This window comes from Crinia signifera, chromosome 5 (genome assembly GCF_055691185.1).
Source record: "Crinia signifera chromosome 5, ASM5569118v1, whole genome shotgun sequence".
Lineage (NCBI taxonomy): Eukaryota > Metazoa > Chordata > Amphibia > Anura > Myobatrachidae > Crinia > Crinia signifera.
Window position 1 is genome coordinate 150,208,058 of NC_139221.1, and position 15,856 is coordinate 150,223,913.

Sequence of the window (15,856 nt, forward strand, 5' to 3'; positions counted from 1 at the left end):
CAAAGGTGGCCTATATTGTGTCTCTCCTGGCAGGGTCAGCTCTGGACTGGGTGTCCCCTCTCTGGGAACGCTCTGACCCCCTGCTCAATGACTATGAAGCTTTTATTACCTCTTTTCGTCGCATCTTCGATGACCCTGGCAGAGTGTCCTCTGCTGCCACTGAAATCCTGAGGATTCGCCAGGGTAGCCGATCGGTGGGACAGTATGTTGTGCAGTTCCAGACCCTGGTCTCAGAATTAAAATGGAATGAAGAGGCTCTCCTCTCCGCCTTCTGGAATGGGCTGGCAGGTCGTATCAAGGATGAATTAGCTACTCGTGACTTCCCGGCTACCTTGGTCGAGCTCATCTCTCTGTGCAACAAAGTAGATCTACGGATGCAGGAACGCCAACTAGAGAGAAATCGCTCTGATTGCCTTCGCTTCACCCCAAATGCTGTTCCCGTTCCTAGACCAAGTCCTTCCACAACTACACCACCTGATGAACCTATGCAGATCAATCGTTCTCGGCTCTCACTGGAAGAAAAGTCCCGTAGACGACGGGAGAATCTCTGCATGTACTGCGGGTCTTCTGCCCATTTGCTGTCCTCCTGTCCATTGCGTCCGGGAAACGGCCGCTCCTAACCTCCCCGAGGGAGGCCCGGTTAGGAGTCTTGCTTTCATCTCCCTCCTCAACTGTTTCCACCATTCCAATTACCATTGTGTGCCCTCAAGGGGAAAATAAAGTCCAGGCCCTATTGGATTCCGGAGCGGCAGGAAACTTTCTTTCTTCATCTTTCGTCTTTCAACACTCCCTGGCAGTACAACCCTTGACCCATCCCCTGGTTCTCACTGCAGTGGATGGGAGTCGTATCTGTAGTGGGCAAATCACCCTTCAAACCAATCCAGTGACAGTGCTAGTGGGTGCTCTACATCAAGAGACTCTAGAGTTCTTAGTTCTTCCTCAGTCATCACACCAGGTGGTCCTGGGTCTACCATGGCTCGCTAAACACAATCCTCATATTGATTGGACCAGCATGGAGATCAAGGCCTGGGGTACGAACTGTTTAACCACTTGCATGACTCGTATCATTCCACTCAATCAAATGAATCCTCAAGAAGAGGGAGGTTCCAGTCTTCAGTCTTCACCAGCTTCACCCTTGTCTATACCCACACCATACCATTCTTTTTCTGATGTCTTCAGCAAGGGAGGTGCCGATTCTCTGCCCCCTCATCGTCCTTGGGACTGTCCGATAGAGTTGGTACCCGGGAAATTTCCACCGCGGGGTCGTATCTACCCCTTATCTCTACCCGAGACCAAGGCTATGTCTGACTACATTCGTGAAAACTTGAATAAAGGCTTCATTCGTCCATCCACCTCGCCAGCCGGAGCGGGGTTTTTCTTCGTTAAAAAAAAAGATGGGACTCTCCGGCCATGTATCGACTATAGGGGTCTCAACGATATCACAATCAAGAACCGCTACCCATTACCCCTCATCACCGAACTCTTCGATAAGATCAGAGGGGCGTCTATTTTTACCAAACTGGATCTGAGAGGGGCGTACAACTTGATCCGAATCCGTTCCGGTGACGAGTGGAAGACGGCTTTCAACACCCGGGATGGCCACTACGAATACCTGGTGATGCCATTTGGCCTTTGCAATGCCCCGGCCGTCTTCCAACAGTTTGTAAACGACATATTTCGGGACTTACTGTATCATTCCGTCGTGGTGTATCTCGATGATATCCTCATATTCTCTCCTAACCTTCATCTCCATCGTCAAACTGTATCTGAAGTCCTGCGCCGTCTACGCCAAAATCAATTGTTCTGCAAGCTAGACAAATGCGTCTTCGAGGTCACTTCCATTCCATTTCTTGGCCACATCCTCACCAGCACTGGGATAGAGATGGACCCAGAGAAAGTAAGAGCCATCCAAGACTGGACAGCGCCTACCACGCTCAAAGGTATCCAGAGGTTCCTGGGTTTCTCAAATTATTATCGTCGCTTCATCCGGGACTTCTCCACCCTTGCTGCACCCCTTACAGCTCTAACCCGCAAGGGAGTAGATCCAAGTCAGTGGCCACCCGAAGCCTCGCTAGCTTTCCAACAACTAAAGAATGCATTCGTCTCTGCTCCAATTCTTCTTCAGCCGAACCTCGACAAACCATTCATTATCGAGGTGGACGCATACTCAGAGGGAGTCGGGGCAATCTTGTCACAGAAAGGGGAGGACCAGGAACTTCACCCCTGTGCTTTCTACTCTAAGAAGTTTCTTCCAGCGGAGAAAAATTACCCCATTGGGGAGCAAGAGTTACTAGCAGTCAAGTTAGCGTTGGAGGAGTGGCGGTACCTCCTGGAGGGGGCACGACATAAGATCACGGTATACTCTGACCATAAGAATCTCTAATTTCTCAAGCATGCCCAATGTCTTACTGCTCGTCAAGCCCGCTGGGCCATGTTCTTCGAACGATTTGATTTCCAGATCAGATTCAGACCCGGGTCAATGAATGCCAAGGCCGATGCCCTTTCACGCTCCTTCGAGACTCCGGCCGACCTAGAGACTCCTCCTCGACCAATCCTCGACCCTCTGGTTTTTGCTCAAGTTACGGTCCAACCTTCACCTCCTCCAGGCAAAACCTTTGTTCCCCTCAATCTTCGCAAAAGAGTGCTGTCCTGGGCACACGCTTCCCGTTTTGCAGGACATACTGGTGCACAGAAGACCCTAATGTTCCTGTTACGTTCATATTGGTGGCCCACCATTCGTCAAGATGTAACCAGCTTCGTCGCTTCCTGTGTAAAGTGCGCCCAGCATAAGTCCTCCAGAACATCTCCTGCCGGTTCTCTTCTACCTCTAGCCATTCCTACAGAACCATGGTCCCACTTGTCTATGGACTTTATCTGTGAACTTCCTCCCTCCAAAGGACATACGGTAATCTGGGTGGTGGTTGACCGGTTTTCAAAAATGGCGCACTTCTTCCCATTGAAAGGTCTTCCATCCGCTCCAGTTCTGGCTCAGCTCTTCATCTCCACAATCTTCAAACTTCATGGGTTTCCCAAAGAGATTATATCTGACCGTGGAGTGCAATTCGTTGCAAAGTTTTGGAGGGCTCTCTGTTCCGCTGTACAAGTCAAACTCAAGTTCTCCACTGCATTCCACCCACAAACCAACGGGCAGACGGAACGGGTCAACCAAGACTTGGAAGCCTTCATTCGTTTATTCATCTCTTCTTCTCAAGACGACTGGGTGGATCTTCTGCCTTGGGCGGAATATGCGCACAATAATTCTTATCATTCATCCTCCGGCACCACTCCCATTTTTACTGTTTTTGGCAAACATTCCCGATCTCCAGATTTCTCAGACTTATCTTCATCCGATGTTCCTGCAGCTGCTGCTTCTTTACAACGGTTTGCGAAGATCTGGTCAGATGTTCATACCGCTCTCCTCAAAGCATCCGCTCGATACAAAAGGATGGCGGACAGGAAAAGAAGAGCGGCTCCCAAATTGAAGGTTGGAGATCGAGTGTGGCTGTCTACCCGCCACATACGCCTTCGGTTACCATCCATGAAGCTGGCTCCCCGATTCATCGGACCGTTCCCAATCACGCAAGTCATTAATCCTGTTGCATACAGACTACAGCTTCCTTCTTCCCTGAAGATCTCAAATTCTTTTCATGTGTCTCTTCTAAAGCCCTTGAGATTGAACTTATATCAAAAGAAGGTGCCCAAACCGCCCAAGATTGGTTCTGAAAGAGAGACTGAGTTCGAAGTGAGACGCATCATCGACTCACGTTGTCGCAATGCCCATCTGCAGTATCTGGTGGAGTGGCTTGGATTCGGTCCTGAGGAGAACTCCTGGGTTGATGCTGCAGATCTCCATGCTCCCCGTCTGGTGAGGCAATTCTTTCAAAGGAACCCACATAAGGTGCGTAGGTGCCCTGGGGTCACCCAGAAAAGGGGGGGTACTGTCACACTAAGCCGCGGCGGTGCGCAGCGGGCATATTACTCACCCGTTCGAGCCCGCCGTCGGCTATCGTGTAGTGGTCTCCGGGTCAGCGGCAGCGGGCAGCGGCAGTCTGGTGGGCAGCAGGCAGCGTGGGACGCCGACAGGTGTAGCAGTGTGTGCTGTAATGGCGCCGGGAGGCCGGTGCCGCCATCTTGGTTAAGGGCAAAATAGCAGATTGGCCCAGGTCTGAGGTTTCCTCCCATACTGACCTGACAGCCAATGGCAGCCGCCCTCTTGGGATATAGGGGATCTGCCTAGGGCTGTTCAGCGTCAGTGCAAAGAGTCTCCAGAGGCGTTCACAGCTCCCAGCTGACTCCGGCTCTCTGACTCACCTCTCCTGACCTTGGTGCCTTGCTCGTGCTCTGTGTTGGTCTAGGTTACTGCTTAACCCCATCGCTGCCAGTTCTCTCCACAGTCTGGCCTCTGCCTGTATCCCTGAGCTTCCTGGCCTAGCCCTTCAAGTCTCCTGCTTCCAAGCAATTCTCCAATCTTCATTCATCATTCATCTTCTTCCAGTCTTCAAGGATCCTTCATTTACCATCAAGTACATTCTCTTTCCGGATCCTCTTATTCTTCAAGACCCCAGCCTGCCGTCCTATGCTATTTGAACTGTCATTATTCAAATGAACTTTCTCCTTCTAAAGTGCCTTGCTGGCTCAAGTATTGTTTATCACTAACTGCCACTTTAAGAAAGTATTCAAGTGTGTATTGTTTCCATTTATGAATTCTATTATTAAACCTGCATGATTTAATCCTTCATCCTCTGGTCCGTCTTCAGTTGCTACACACCACACGACTTCATCCAGCCCTTCAGTTGTGACAGTGTCTAATGTTTACCTACACATTTCTACACATAAACAATCACAACAACCACATATGTGTATCCAACATCAACATTAGTTGCAACATATCACTGCTTGGCGACCATGAGGTGTGGCCTGTCCTTCTCCAGGAACAAGGGTCCCCTTGGTGTTTTTTTTGAGTGTGGCCATGCCTCAACCCTTTGATTAATTGACATAACAGTACATCTAATGACATATCCGACATTAGTGGTGTTGTAGATATGTGGGTCCAGGTGTTGTGTAACTCCACTTCCCAGCATGATGTGCAACATTAATTTATAGATTGTTTTGTTAATAGTGTGTGAGGCCATGCGGATGCATGCTTTACAAACATAGCTTTAGGCCTATAATTTGTACAGCAATGGCCAACATTTTACTAAGTAAGGAGTGCTTAAGCCGCAACAATGTCATAACCCTTAAATAGCACAGGTTAATTGTGAGGTTAGAGGTGATTCCACCAAAACAAAACTACCAATTGGGATACAGCATACATTCATCCAAGAAGGAGTAATTTATTTAATGTTATGTAATATGTACAATATGTGTGTGTCAACAGAATAGTATTTAGGACCATGTTTACAGCATACCCATCTTCAATGTAGTTGAAAAATGTATGTGGCCTTCACACTTAACTCACAACTTCTTATTATGTACAAATACAACAAATATTTGTGTATGTTATATATTTTTTCCCTTCAATACAGACACTGAACAGCACCAGGAGGAGGTGGCCCATATACTCCCAGAAATGCTCCTGACCAACATACGCTGAGTTTTCCATTGAAAACAATAGAGACCCATCCGTGCACGGTGGCGTGCGCTCAGATAGCCGCAAGAAGTCGGTGGGAAGACGGACGAGAGACGTCCGTAAACAGTGGCGTACGCTCTGTTGTACGCCAGTTGTCGGAGTCTAAGGGCTGATCCGTCCGTGTACGTTGGCGTACGCTCAATTGTACGCCACTCCCCTTCGACGTTGTTTCTGGCCGTACGTATGCAGCTGATTTGTGGGTGGACTTAACCTCAACGGCCGCGTATGGAGAGCGTACGCTAATATGGGACGTACGCACGTTTGGCCTCACCAACCAGAATAACCCCCATAGGGCCTTATTCTGGTTGGTGCGGCTGGGCCGTACGTGTACGTTCCGGGGGTTTTCAATGATCTGCGCATGCGTACCATCTCCAATGCGCAGGCGCGAACACTCCACAACGCTTACGGACGGGTCTCTCCGTGCGAAAAAACCTGTACGCGAGAGTACGGTCATTGGGGGCGGCATAGGGGCGTGTTGAGGGGAGCGGCCGAAATAATGAGGGAAAATGGGCGTAAACATGGGCTTACACGGGGGTGTGCACCAAAAATGAACGGTGCTACTACCGCACGATCGGCTAAAGCACCGTTCATTTCGGACACAAAACAGGCGGCCGCCAACCGCCACCTCAGACCACCCCTACAGATACCGCATGACAGCGTGCGCCTGGGTTTGCTAATTTACGCTGATTACTACTCAAACACATACACCTGAATGTAATAAGCAATGCTGCAGTCTATTAAGTCCAAACCATTATTTCACTACCTGCAAGCCACACACAGCACTGAAACACCTTGGAAGCTTATCTTTCTATACTTCTCGACATTTAAAGGTTTGTTTCATTTAAGCTAAGAATCTTTTTAAGACCTGCTTATATATGCTAAGGTAGGTATTTGTTAAACAGTTATACACATTCACTACGTGCTTTCATAGACTTTACACAGTAGCACACTCAATCTACACAAGTCGACATGTGTCAACGTGTTCACTCTAATACAAACATAGGTTTCGTATTTATGATACAATAACATAAACCACATCTAACACCTACAAAGGATGTTTCAGCAATGTTTTAAGCCCATGCCCACTATTTTGCACACAATCTTTGTATAGTACCCAAAATACCGAACTGTACCACTTTCTGATCTGCTATGAATTGGATTTTACTACACTCTGGATGTAAGATGCCACCAATCACATTATTGCACTCACATCTCTCTAACAAAGGATTCCTACATCTGCTTATGACACTGTAAACTCATATATATTTAAATAGTTAAACATGTTTGTTCACAAGCAATTTTATCATGTTTGGCCGATTCACACATCTTTTTTTAGGGAGGACACATATGCATTCCTACACAAATGTCCCTTTTGACCCTTGTTTGTCTACCTCACCCACTCCATGAGGAAATCATTGTTCTGGACCTGCTTTTACCTACTAATGTAGGAGCTACCTCACCTGCACACAAACTGCTTTCTCACCTATTAAGTTGCTCTGCACATGTGCTGACACAAACTAATTAGCAGGGAAAAGTTGGATATGAACATGTGAATGGCCATGGAGAGGGTTACACATGGGAAACTTCTACCACACTTCAAGAAATGCTCCAAAATACCCTGGTCAGTAAGTACACATAAATGTATTATTTGTTTCACACAAGAAATTACACATACAACAATTGTGTTGTAATTGGGAAAATAAATTTATTTGCTGTTCAGCATCACAGCTTATTTGCCACTTTAATGTCATAAATAAAAATAAAATATAAAATATACACAAAAATAAAAATCAGCCAGAACAAGAGGTTGCATATCTCCAAACATGTGTTACCCTGCAAATGCAATGGTGAAAGAAATGTGGACACCAGAATACGTACTGCAACAACCAGGGTGAATACTAAGCATGATACACACCACCAAAAATTTATCCTGCATTTCTAGAGGTCAAAATAAGAACTTTAATGCCCATGGCACGAAAATGGATCGATGGCCAACTCAGGAAGTGGATGTCCAGTGCAATTTAAACATTTGGGGTCCAACCACGGAGGAAGTGAACCAGGTGTCATTATTTTGGCCCTTTTTTCCCCTTTTTAGATGGGGCCTTGAGGACAGGGGCCTTTGGCTCTGATGGCTTGCGGCCTTCCCCTACTGGACACAGGAGGGTCAGCAGAGGTGGAAGGTTGGGGAGCAGCTTGGGGTGGGCCAGCAGATGGGGGATTGTCCCTTAGGGACCTGGCGGTGGTGAGCAGCTCCACCAGAATGTCATTCTGGTGGCTGAATTGCTGGACAATGCTTTGCATGCCAGCCGCCAGAGTGTCATTGATGCGGTTTAAGGCCTTACACTGCTGCCTCTTTGTGGGCTTCCAATCTGCCAGAAATTCCATAACCTTCTGCTGACAGACCGCAGACTCCTCCCCTTGCTGCTCCATCCTCTCCAGTATCACCTTCCACCTGGCATCCCATGTGTCCTGTGGCTGGGGGTGTCATGTTGGTGGAGGCTGGACCACTTGCTCCACCTGTGGCTCTGCAGAGGAAGATGCTGCCGGTTCATCCTGTGTTTCTGCTTCTTCTAGGATAATAATTGAAAACAATGTCACCATCACATACGCACTAAAAAATATATTTTCAAATACAATGCATTACTGTGACTTACCATCAAAAGCAGCAGCAAAGACCTCCACCGGGAGCTCACTATCCACATTGGATATCCCCCTGACCTCGGCCACATCAATAACATCCAAGGCGTCCTGCTCCAGGGGGGTATATTCCAAATGATCTGGCATAGGCCCCCTCCCGGTGGACATGCTGTGGTTGTACCGGTCAGTCATCTTCCTCTTCAGTGTAGTTTTGAAGTCTGACCACCTACAAGTTAAAAAATACAAATATCACCATGAGATATGTGCACCACTGTGCTAGTGAACATCATGACTACGTTACATTTCCTAGTGTGGGTGATCTTATGTTTTTTAGCCATATGTTTCCCACACACACATTAATGACTCCATTATGAGGCATTTCAGTGTCTCATCTCATTCATTAGGCCACTAAATGCACATACATAGATCACTATGCAGAAATGACATCATCCATGGCCAAATTATGCACCTCCACCTGGTGTGAAACTACACATTCCACCATAGCTTGAAAGTGTGGTTATTATGGAGTAATTTAACTATGGGAAGGCATACTGGGATGTGTAGTTTCTCACCAGCTACATGTGCACAGTTTGGTCATTCTTGTTTCAGTAGCATCATATGGAACATACCAAACATACAAGAAGTGGGATGTTTCCAAGTCTCCGGCGCAATACTTGAATAAAGGTGAGTCTGAAAGTCCCCAGATATCTTCACAATTTTCAATTAATAGTTCTCAAAGGGAGAGAAGAAGAATGGGATCAGTTGTTATACTGATTCATATTATATAAATTATTAATGAGGCATATGCACAAGATGGATAAATGGGCGTACCCCACTCACGGTAAGTATAGCAGTGTACAGGCACGTAGCGGTTTCTTTTATTGGTTATCCTGGTCCTCTGATCTTCCTTTTTCCTTGTGATTTTCCTCCTTTTGATGCAGATGTCTCCACTCGGTGAATTGTGTAAAATATGAAAATAAAAGTTCCAGATTAGTGTATGGGTCAATAGCGTAATGTAACACCCCGTGTGGTCTGGGAAAAGCTAGGTGGTCGTACCTTACTCACCCAAGAAAAGAGTAAGATACGTGTATAAAGGTATCTTTTTAGGTGTATATATTAGATCCAATGATAAGTCATAAATTGTGCGTACCGCACTTACGTGAATAAAAGCTGGGTATATGCCCGTAGCGTGTTCTTGTGTTCACTGTGTGTCCACTGTCATCATTAGAACCCCAAGGGATTTTTTTCCTCGATAGGGATATGATGGAAATGGATGAAAATGATATTAGTGTCTGAATATATAATTGAGACAAATCTATACAAAGTAACACCGCGTGTGGTTTGAAGAGGGGTAGTGATCGTACCTTACTCACCCAAGAACAGAGTAAGATACACCTATAAAGGTATCTTTAAGGTGGAAATTTGGAAGATCCAAGTTAGGATGAATGAATTGTGCGTACCGCACTTACGTGTCAAAATGCTGGGTATATGCCCGTAGCGTGTTCTTGTGTTCACTGTGTGTCCACTGTCATCATTAGAACCCCAAGGGATTTTTTCCTCGATAGGGATATGATGGAAATGGATGAAAATTATATTAGTGTCTGAATATATAATTGAGACAAATCTATACAAAGTAACACCGCGTGTGGTTTGAAGAGGGGTAGTGATCGTACCTTACTCACCCAAGAACAGAGTAAGATACACCTATAAAGGTATCTTTAAGGTGGAAATTTGGAAGATCCAAGTTAGGATGAATGAATTGTGCGTACCGCACTTACGTGTCAAAATGCTGGGTATATACACGTAGCGTGTTCTTGTTTTCACTATGTGTCCATGGTCACCATAGGAGCCAATTTTTTCTCAGCATAAATACAAAAGAATGATGATAGGACAGTATTAGTGCCTAATATATAGTGTTACTACAATAAGCAGGTAGGTGGAAGCCGTAGAGCTTTAAAGATGAAAAAGTGAGGGTACTAGACGGCGTACCGTGACTCACACTGTGACGTGTAGAGGAATACCCAAAAAGGTTTCTTTAGCAAGGAAAAGGAATTTCACCACCTTTCGTGATTACGTGGGTAAGTAGATTTTTAAATACCCAGAGATTATGCAACAGATGAATGATGTGCGTACCAGAACTTACACATTTGTAAGTATAACACCTCCTATCAGGGTTTCTTTACAGCAATGGTAGTACTTTCCAAAAGGGTTGTTCTTAACCACGAGGGGATGATATTCTTAAAAAAGTCTTTATTTATACAGTAGAAAAAACATATAAAAAATCCTCCATCCCAACAATGGAAGGATATACAAAGAGTCCCAAAAATCAGCAGCAAGAAAACAGTCCAAAAAAACTTTGACCCAAAAAAAGTTTTTAAAAAGTTAAAAATACATACAATAAATCCATAAAGTATCCGGAATGGTGAAGAAAATGATGGCTGCTCACTCTCCACAGTACTTGTCTTGAAAATGGTGTTCCTAGACACCGAAACGCGTCGACAAGTACTGTGGAGAGTGAGCAGCCATCATTTTCTTCACCATTCCGGATACTTTATGGATTTATTGTATGTATTTTTAACTTTTTAAAAACTTTTTTTGGGTCAAAGTTTTTTTGGACTGTTTTCTTGCTGCTGATTTTTGGGACTCTTTGTATATCCTTCCATTGTTGGGATGGAGGATTTTTTATATGTTTTTTCTACTGTATAAATAAAGACTTTTTTAAGAATATCCTGATAGGAGGTGTTATACTTACAAATGTGTAAGTTCTGGTAGGCAACATCATTCATCTGTTGCATAATCTCTGGGTATTTAAAAATCTACTTACCCACGTAATCACGAAAGGTGGTGAAATTCCTTTTCCTTGCTAAAGAAACCTTTTTGGGTATTCCTCTACACGTCACAGTGTGAGTCACGGTACGCCGTCTAGTACCCTCACTTTTTCATCTTTAAAGCTCTACGGCTTCCACCTACCTGCTTATTGTAGTAACACTATATATTAGGCACTAATACTGTCCTATCATCATTCTTTTGTATTTATGCTGAGAAAAAATTGGCTCCTATGGTGACCATGGACACATAGTGAAAACAAGAACACGCTACGTGTATATACCCAGCATTTTGACACGTAAGTGCGGTGCGCACAATTCATTCATCCTAACTTGGATCTTCCAAATTTCCACCTTAAAGATACCTTTATAGGTGTATCTTACTCTGTTCTTGGGTGAGTAAGGTACGATCACTACCCCTCTTCAAACCACACGCGGTGTTACTTTGTATAGATTTGTCTCAATTATATATTCAGACACTAATATCATTTTCATCCATTTCCATCATATCCCTATCGAGGAAAAAATCCCTTGGGGTTCTAATGATGACAGTGGACACACAGTGAACACAAGAACACGCTACGGGCATATACCCAGCTTTTCTTCACGTAAGTGTGGTACGCACAATTTATGACTTATCATTGGATCTAATATATACACCTAAAAAGATACCTTTATACACGTATCTTACTCTTTTCTTGGGTGAGTAAGGTACAACCACCTAGCTTTTCCCAGACCACACGGGGTGTTACATTACGCTATTGACCCATACACTAATCTGGAACTTTTATTTTCATATTTTACACAATTCACCGAGTGGAGACATCTGCATCAAAAGGAGGAAAATCACAAGGAAAAAGGAAGATCAGAGGACCAGGATAACCAATAAATAAACCGCTACGTGCCTGTACACTGCTATACTTACCGTGAGTGGGGTACGCCCATTTATCCATCTTGTGCATATGCCTCATTAATAATTTATATAATATGAATCAGTATAACAACTGATCCCATTCTTCTTCTCTCCCTTTGAGAACTATTAATTGAAAATTGTGAAGATATCTGGGGACTTTCAGACTCACCTTTATTCAAGTATTGCGCCGGAGACTTGGAAACATCCCACTTCTTGTATGTTTGGTATTTTCTGTGGTTATAGGGTGATAACCAGGGATTAGTACAGACACTCAGGCTGCAGTGCGCCAACTCAGGTCATATCTTAAAAATCTTGTTGCAATTGTATCATATGGAACATGTTACAACAACTCTTTTTCAACAACACACTTTCTGTTGTCCCATCACATACTTCACATGAGCAGAACTGTGCCCATAACCTCACATCACACCAATGGTGCATGTTTCATATATAAATGTGGGTTATTAGACATGGTTGTGTTCACATGTGACATTGAAGTGTAGCACTATCTACAAACACACCTTTCTATTATTCTCAAAACATACATGTAATATATGTACACACATATGACATTATCAGGGGGAGAAACACACTTGCCTTTTCTTCACTGCTAGCCAATCTCTGACCACTGGTGACACCTGGTTCACTTCCTCTGTGATCTTGTCCCAAAGGTTTCTCTTTGCACTGGCACCCGGCTTCCTGGTTGGCAATTCGATCCATTCGCGTGCCCTGGGCACTAAAATTCTCAATTCTGCCTCTACAAATGCAGGGTTTCTCTTTTTGGTGGTGGTATCCTGCTCAGTCCTCGCCCTAGATGTTGCAGCTGGTTTTCTGGTGGCCCCAGTTCTCTCACCATGCACCTGCTGGGTCACACCTGTTTGGAGAGATGCAACCTCTTGTTCTGGCTGGTTGCTTGGCCCTTGTGTAGCTGGTGGCATTGCAGTAGTGGCTGTTAGTGAGGGGCCCCCTTGCTCTTGGGTCCTCCTTGTCCTCTCCTGCTCCCTGTGCCTCAACCTTTCAAGCAAGGATTCTGCTCTTGCTCTCTGTAGAGCGTCCTCAGCTGCGGAATCATCTGAGCTAGACATGTTTGCAGCAATTCTGGCCTGCATCTGCCTGAATATTTATATGGTAATCTCCCGCCATGAACAAGGGGGCGTATATTTTTCCCGCAATGTAGTAGCTAATTTACGCCGATATTTCCCGGCGATAATTCCCGCTTAAATTACGCAGGTCTCAACGCACCTGAACATTCACCTGTACATGCACATACACAGGTTGTGGACCATTGTGTGCTACATGGTGAAATGTGTGCACCTGTCATTCCAATGATGAGTGTTGTCAGGTGGTATCTGTTGGAATTTGTGTATGCTTTCTGAATCACATTTAAAAACATCACGTTATAATGCTTTCCTTACATATGTAATGAGTATGAAATTGTCATACACCAACATGTTGTATTGTGCCTTTTTTAGCAGCGTATTTATTAGTAGACGGTTGCGTGTATTATTTTCAGCACACTGTATATACAGTATGTCTCTCCATGGAAATCGTTGTATTGTGCCTTTTTTAGCAGCGTATTTATTAGTAGACGGTTGCGTGTATTATTTTCAGCACACTGTATATACAGTACGGCTCTCTATAAATTGAAAGCATACTGTTGGTTATGGTGTGTGTATATCAGAACGGTCCGCGTAAGTTTCTATTCGCATCCAGTTTGTTAATGTAAGAAGAATTAATAAAGTTAATACTAAACAAACAAGTTTTTAGACCAATCAGCAAGCACCAAAAGTTATATATGTACCTGCAATTAATAACTGCGCCATTGCCAATATGTCTTCAACCAGGGCTAACGCCTTTTCGAACCAGGAGCTGGTGGCCCTGGTTGAGGTGATGGACAGGCGCCTGGGGTCCAGGGGCCCATATGTGTCCAACATGGACAAGCGGCGGGCATATAATGCTGCCCCCCGGGTAATATACGCCCGGACCGGCGTCCGCAGAAGCCTGGCCCAAGTGGAGCGGCGCTGGTCTGACCTGCGGCAGCCAGTGATGCTATGCTCAATTCGCCGCCATATTGCCCGATGTAAGTTTTTATTTACTAGTATGTCTGCGTTTTTTAGCACTGATTTCTGTACTTTTTATAAATATGTTCATGGGTATGTGGGTGTATAGGGGTGTATAGGGGGTGTATAATGGGGTGTATAGGGGTGTATAGGGGTGTATAAGGGGTGTATAGGGGGTGTATAAGGGGTGTATAGGGGTGTATAGGGGGTGTATAGGGGGTGTATAAGGGGTGTATAGGGGTGTATAAGGGGTGTATAGGGGTGTATAGGTTGTGTATAAGGGGTGTATAGGGGTGTATAGGGGGTGTATAAGGGGTGTATAAGGGGTGTATAGGGGGTGTATAAGGGGTGTATAGGGGGTGTATAAGGGGTGTATAAGGGGTGTATAGGGGGTGTATAAGGGGTGTATAGGGGTGTATAAGGGGTGTATAGGGGTGTACAAAGGGTGTATAAGGGGTGTATAGGGGTGTATAAGGGGTGTATAGGGGTGTATAAGGGGTGTATATGGGGTGTATAAGGGGTGTATAAGGGGTGTATGGGGGGGTATATGTAGTCGCTCTGTTTTTGGGTGTAGCATATCAATTAGTTAGCATGATAAATGTATGAAATATAACAGAAATGATAATTTGTAAGGTTATGAGCATGACTAATGTGAATTTTTCATTCCCCCATTTTTATGAAACCCAACCTTCGATTTCTATGCCATCAACATGAACATTTCAGCACGCGCAAGGGCACGCATGGAAGCCCGGGAGGAGGCAGCCCGGGAGGAGGCAGCCTGGGAGGAGGAAGCCCGGGAGGAGGAAGAGGAGGAGGAAGAGGAGGAGGAAGAGGAGGAGGAAGAGGAGGAGACATTGGGACCTGCTGGTGACCACCCCATTTCTACATCCCCTTCCACCAGCCACTCCCCTACCCCCACCCACACCCCTACCCCCACCCCCACCCCTACCCCCACCCACACCCCTACACCCACCCCCACCCCTAACCCCACCCACACCCCTACACCCACCAACACCCCCTCCCCACCCCATTTCCAACCCCCCTACACCTCCCCACCAGTTCCAAATCTTAACTGCCCTTACTGTTCTTCCTTCACTGGGTTAGAAACTTTCTCTTCTCAAACCTTAGGGGGTTGGCTGTGCGCAGCTAAGTCTGCTGGCAATGACCACCCCCAAATCCTTTTCCATTAACAGTTCCCCTATAGTTTTCCTGTTTAATCCATATACCTTACTTTTATCAATATTAACAAATAAAGAAAATTCAGTGCTGGGGTTTAACTGAAGGAGCTGTTTCTGACAAATTGTTTAAGAGAAAATAAAGGTATATATATAGAATGTATGAAGAAAATCAATAGTAATCATTTTCTTCATACATTCTATGTATATACTTTTATTTTCTCTATATAACGTTGCTATTGCTATTATTAAATAAATGTTTATATAACACTTATACACGTTGTCAGAATCATCTCCTTCAGTTAAACCCCAGGACTGTATCTTCTTTATTTGTCTTTACCTCATTATATAGGGAGCTTTACACCCTCCCATTACAGCAGCTGTACTTGCATACGTGATTCATCCTTTCTTGTATTTATCAATATTAAACCTCATCTTCCATTTTGCTGACCAATCCTCTAGTTTGTTTAAGCCTTTCAGTAGAGAGAAAATTTCCTGATCAGATTTGATTAACTTACATAGTTTAGTGTCATCTATAATAAATGGACACTTTGGCAATTTTTCACCCTAGTACCCTCTCACATATTTTCTTGCGCAACCTCATGTGAGGTACTGTA